This window comes from Dermacentor variabilis, chromosome 1, assembly GCF_050947875.1.
Source record: "Dermacentor variabilis isolate Ectoservices chromosome 1, ASM5094787v1, whole genome shotgun sequence".
NCBI lineage: Eukaryota > Metazoa > Arthropoda > Arachnida > Ixodida > Ixodidae > Dermacentor > Dermacentor variabilis.
This window is the reverse complement of record NC_134568.1, coordinates 41,951,663-41,958,067: the sequence shown is the minus strand read 5'-3', so window position 1 is coordinate 41,958,067 and position 6,405 is coordinate 41,951,663. Positions and strand designations below refer to the sequence as shown.

Sequence of the window (6,405 nt, the reverse complement as noted above, 5' to 3'; positions counted from 1 at the left end):
AAGCTCTCGTCCAGCAAGTACGTCGAGCAGCCATGGCCAGTGGAGTCCTGGAATGAGCACACCACCCACTCGACCTCAAGAGCAACCACCTCGATGGTCCGAATAACTGTTTTTTCTCTCTCTCTCTCTCTTGCTTTCTTACGGGAATATGAGCCATTGAGAAGGTCACGTGGTTTGTATGTGCCACTCGACTAGACGCCGCGTTTCTGTACGTTGCATGCGTGTTTCCAATATCTGCATGCAATTTACGCTTCAGTCAGATAAGTGCTTGTAGCCTCTGCATTACGAGTGCGTTGAACCATTGTATTTTTTGCTTGCTTATGGGGGAAGTGTATGAGCCATTGCTGCTGATGATAGTGTTTGTAACATTGGACCGGACGACGCGTTTGTTTCTCACGGCCGCATGATGTGCTGCGGTCACTGATGTGCCAGCCTGGACTGACTGTGCGTGATTACTTTAATGGAAAAACGAAAATAAAATAAATTTTCAACAAGATACACGCTTTAAAGGCCTGGGCACACAAATTACCCAGCAAGTTATACAGGCTATTATGATGCAAATAGAACAACAATCTAACACAATCGCTACAAAATTCAACGACATTGAATCTCGTATGAAGATGTGGGGACTATAAAGCAGTCGAGGAGGCCCCATGAAAGCATCCAGTAAACCATTTAATAAACCCTAGACGCCTACGATGGAGGTAACCAGAAAACTGACTGGCCACCATGGATCGACACGACCATTTTACTATCTGGCAATGGGATTGTCGCGGATACAGTAGAAGAAAGATCCAACTTGCATCAACATCTAATTAATAAGGAACATCCTGGTGTCATAATGCTACAGGAGCCACACTGTAAGGCCAAATTGTGTAGACAATTAGAAAGAGATAATAAGAAACAGATAATTGTGCAGTGCCGATGGGGAGACGAGAGCTGTCACCACTCCAGTCAAACGTAGCTACACGGCCGTTTAGTATGGTGCAGGCGTTGTGCATGTAGACAATATATTATTCGAGTTAATGCCACTAGAAAAAACAATAAAAGCCTAATTGTCCTTAATGTTCATAGTAACCCAAGAAACAAACTTCCCAATTTCCGATCACTTCTCCGCAAGACCCTCACTATCGCAGAAGGCAGATCCTTAGTGATAGGGGGGGGGGGGGGGGAGGGATTTCAAAAGCTCAACACACGGCATGGGGATAGAGATTTGAAAACCCCAAAGGTTGGCACCTATGGCTAGACGCACAACAAGGGGGCCTTACCCTCATCACAGACCCGTCGACAGCTACGAGGCGGAGGTCTAGTGTTAGTGTTGAACTACGCCAGATCTCACCTTTGCGAAGAACTTTAGGGATACGAAATGGCTTAACACCCAATAGTATCTAGACAGTGATCACAATATCCTCGAGAGAGAGAGAGAGAGAGAGAGAGAGAGAGAGAGAGCAAAGAGAGGACAATATCCTCGAAGTCACTGTTAAAGCAGGGCCACGCCAATCTAAGGCCAAACAACTCAAAATTGTAGACTGGAACTAACTCAGACAGATTCGCAAGAAAAGGGATAATACTCTCACAGGCATCGTGGAACGGAGAACGCAGCCTAAGCAGGATTTTAACTCAGCCACACAAGTAATCCCAGAGGACGCGCAAATGAGACAGGTAGACAGTAAACGCCTATATATGTGGGTAGCTAAAGAAGGTCTCCTGAGGAAATGGAAAACGCAGAGACACAACAGGATGCTCCGACGCAGGCTAGCCTGGCTTAACAGAGATATAGAAGCATACGCACAACAGTTTTGTAACCAACCGTGGGAAGCCACATGTACCAATGTGGATAATCAGTTAGGATAATCCAGAACGTCGACCTTCCTCAGGCACCTTTTGAATCCGGAGGAAAGTAAAGCCACGTACAGACAAAATATCAACAACATTTTACATGCATATGACAAAACTGAAGCTTTTATCGATGAGATAGCCACAAGGTATTTATCTCGGGCTAAGCCAACAGCTCACCCCAGATTACACAGGCACCAAAAACAGACAATTAAACAAAGAGACTAGAGAAGCACAATTCAGAGCAGCTCTACAAAAGCTTAACACTACATCCGCGCCGGGACTAGACGGAATAACAAACAAAACGATCCGAACTCTCGATGGTGCCTCTCTAGAACAACTTACCAAGTATATAAACGAATGCTGGCAATCCGGTACAATACCACAACAATTTAAAACGGCCCAGATTATTCTAATACATAAACCAGGCAAGCGGCTTCATTTGGAGAACCTTAGATGAATTTCACTGACGTTTTGTGTGGGCAAACTGATGGAACACGTTGTCCTAAGAAGACTGACCAACTATTTCGAGGACAACGATGTTCTCCCGCCTGCAGTGTTGGGCTTCCGGAGAAATTTGTCTACACAGGATGCAGTGCTCCAGCTTAAGCATCAAATTATAGATAACATAAGTCGGAACACCACAGTTACCCTAGGATTGGATCTAAAAAAAAAAGCTTTTGGCAGGGTTACCAACGAAACAATATTAAACGGAATAAATGAACTAGGCCTAGGCCAGCGAGTATACAGTTATATACGAAACTTCCTTACTAACAGAAAAGCACACATTAAGGTAGGAGACCTTAACTTCGAAGAACGGAAGATAGGAGACCTTAACTTCGAAGATCGGAAGCTCAGGTTACATGAATCAAAACAACGGGAATGCTAATAACAAATAGTGGGCTGACAAAATATATCACTGCTACAGTTGAATAATTGAAAAAAGGCAACGTTTTCTTATAAACGATGCTTCTTGCAACTTATGTCACATGTACTATATTTACCAAGCGGTGTTTTACAGCTACAATCTGTGCATATCAGAGTTTGCGTTGGTTTTGGCTTCTATCAGCAAGGAAACTAGAATCTCGAAAGCGGAAATATTTTCTGCTGTAACTTTCTGATAAATACAGTAGCAGAACTATATACGATAGCCTTTTGAGTATATACACGAAAGCAGAATAACCTCTAATTCCTCAAACTTAAGATGAATGCTCAGCTCGGACTCAACTCCGATGTGGCTTTTTCAAATACATTTAAAACGCAGAAATCCTTTTCTGAGATAACGACATGGCCAAATTAACGAATTTTCTTTTTGCATTTGACAGAGAACGGTAAACGCTGCTGAATGTTGGAAGCGGAACTTTCATTTAGGGCATGACTTCCTGAAAAGAGTTTCTCAGAAATTGGTTAATTCAGAAAATAGAAGGTGGGCACGAAGTTTAGAAAGTTGTAGCTCCGCAGCAATAGCAGATACCATAATTTTGTAAACTGCATCTATTAGACCATTTGAAGCTGGCAAATTTTATTTATAAATTTACATTTTACGTGAATTTCATCTTTTTGCGAGGGTGTTGCAAATGTAGTACTCAAATAATAGTGGTATATCTGGGCGACATGTATAATGCATCAATATTATCCGCTTTAAATATGCTATTAGATGCAAGTGACGAATTTGTGATATTCTTTGTTATTGCTGAGTTACATAGCTATAAATTTCAGAGTTTTGTATGCCTAAATTTTTAGATTGTCAATATTTATTGAAACTTTGTCGGCCTGAATTAAACATTCGCTACCAACAGTCACTAGATTTCAACTTTCTTTTCAATGCAGGAAACCCCATCAAATGTGGTCAAGTGGTTGCTGAGAAAAACGGTTTCTAATTTCCCACATAGAAGGGAGCCCTCTAGCTAAAGCTTCCTATTAAGCAAATACATTCGCTCAGTACATTTCGGTTCGGTAGAGTATATTACGTTCTTGCTTATTCTATCAACGCTGACATTGACACCTCCAACCAGTCGCAGAGAAAGGTTATTTAAATGCACCGTATTAAGATTTTCAGCCAAGTTTATCCACTTTTGTTGTTTTAACATCACTCATCCTGGAGAGGATTTGTTCAGTTGGAGCTTCATAACTGCAGTAAATGTAATGCTGCGGGCTGGCCTAATGTAGATATATGCATCAACTCTTCTGTTCCATTAATATCTATATCTCTCCCATTTTTGCCCGGAATGATGTCGTTGACTCCGGCTTTCACGTCACTGGCAAAATTATGAAGCCAGCGCACTCCTGTTCTATTCTCGCTAGATCAGGTGACAGGTGAGCATTAGGCTTCAGAAATATGGGCAGCTTCGTTCTGGGCTCCATATTAACGGCAATTATAAGTCACTGGACTTCACACACACACACACACACACACAAAACTGCTCAGAGGATAGCATACCTTTCTGAAGCTCGGAGGCAGCTGTAACATAAGCGAATCAGTACCGAACTCAGAAGTCGTGCACTTCAGTTTGCTTATAGCTTATGGGGAAGGTTTTCCGGAAGAGCTGCTATATATAAATACATGGGAACAGAGAAACTGTTTTTGTTGCCATCAACTGCGTCGAATTTCATGAGCTTGGTTGCATTTAAAAGAAAATGTTAAAACATGCAGTGTGTATACGTACTTTTATTGAGGTCATGAGCTATTTTACAAGAATTGTTAAAAATTGCAGAATAGCAAAAAATAAAGCATCAAGCGTACAGCCCTCTATAACTCAGTATCACTATTCTATAAACTGGTCGTATTGAAATATCCAAACGAGGCAAAGTATGTGTGCTATATACAGCACCCCAGCTAACGTTAGCCAAGAAGTTCAAAGCAAAAAAATCATTAATACAAGACCGTGCGAAATGGGATTTTAGGACCTTCGGTGTTTGTTCATCAGACCTCTGACCAACACCGTCTGTATTTTACCTTGCACATGTTTTTTAAATATTTTTTTGTTGCACAGCTTGCCTAACGTTAGCTGGGACACACTGTTTAGTGCTATGAAATATACTTCTAAGGCCACAAATCCAGATTCTGTTTGCTACAGTAATAGCACTTGGCTTTTTCTCTTAAATGCCATCGAATTCATTCGAATCAATTCATTGCGATTCTCCGAGGAGATAATTTCTTCGTTTCATACGTATCTGAATGGAGAAAACTAACCCCGAGTTATAAAGCTTCATCTTAACGCGTGTAACTGTGCAGCCCTTGCAGTCCTTGTCCTAAGGTAAACAGCTTTCGATAGCTGCAAAACCTGTTTTCATAGGATAAATGTCATTCACTCAAGCATGCACAAACCTGTACATAAGGACCACCTTCCCCCATTATTCTGCAAATTCTTGAACTTGACAACCACGAACATGTACTGTATATACGCATTGGTACAGCGTCGTATTCTCAGTTTCAGTGCGTACGACTTGCTAGATTTTCTGTTTTACCAATTTCACCAGGGATTACTTCTGAGGTCATTAGAAAATGGCAGGGCCGGGCAAAATACCCTAGATTTCATAAAAAACCTCAGTGCCATTCCACTCTGTAAAGGTGGATGACCAGCGAAGCTGTGTATGTGAGACCCTTAATGGCGAACTGTCCAGGGCCGTGCGTAAAACGCTGTATGCACATAAATGGAAGGCGAGGCGCGACGAGTCGTCCTCCATGATGTTGAGCCTCGGATGATGATGAGGCACAGGGGGGTATACATACTCATGTATTGTTGCGAAACGCGGCACGACACCTTTTACTAACAAATCCCGGCACGTAGAACAGACATGCGCCTCACCGCACTCCGAGGGCACGCACTGCTTCACCGTAGCCAAGACGACCGTGCGTTGGTCGACGTCCCACAGCGCAGTAATGGTTGTGAGGTCGCTCGAAAACCACAAGCGGTCACACACAACACAGGCAACACCAAATTGGTTGGTGTTGCCTGTGACTCCCTCTGAAACCTGGCTGTTGCTCCGGCGAGACGTCCCAAGTTTGCGGGATCAGGGGCCACATGGATGGTTCGCATTTCTTTCCGCCTCGCAGTCCTGAAGGCTGCACGCTAACGGGACCACCACCATGGGAGAGCGAAAGGAGATACCCAAGCGCTTGGAACGCCGACAAAGAGAGGGCGGTGCGAACGTAGCATGGCTGACGCGGCTCAAAGTATCTGTTATTATTACCTTAATATCTGGTACGGGTTGTATTTGGACCTAAAATATTAAGCCTACTTTTGCTAGTTGGCGGAGCGCTTAAAGCCTGCTTTACCACCGCCGCGGGTCGGCCCGATATTGCACTATCTTCAGTGTCGGCCCACTTATTGGGAGAAATCCTCGCTCTACACGTGCTCGATAGACGCACGCAATGTTTTCCAGAACCTAGCCATATACAGCTTCGCTGTAAATGTTGTCGCACGGCCCTAAAAGCCAACCAATCGAATCATGAAAATTTTGAAAAAACTCTTGTGCAGGGTAATTACCCTATGGTTGGCTACATTGTCTTCAAGGTTATCGGCTGCGACTTCAAAGATTCAAAGCGATCTGAGATGGTTGGTGGCG

General features: G+C 43.2%; 1 pseudogene; it reads left to right on the top strand.

The window, feature by feature from the left end:
- The first annotated feature begins 5,994 nt into the window (after positions 1-5,994).
- LOC142567886 (U2 spliceosomal RNA) lies at positions 5,995-6,169 on the top strand (annotated as a pseudogene).
- The last annotated feature ends 236 nt before the right edge of the window (positions 6,170-6,405 follow it).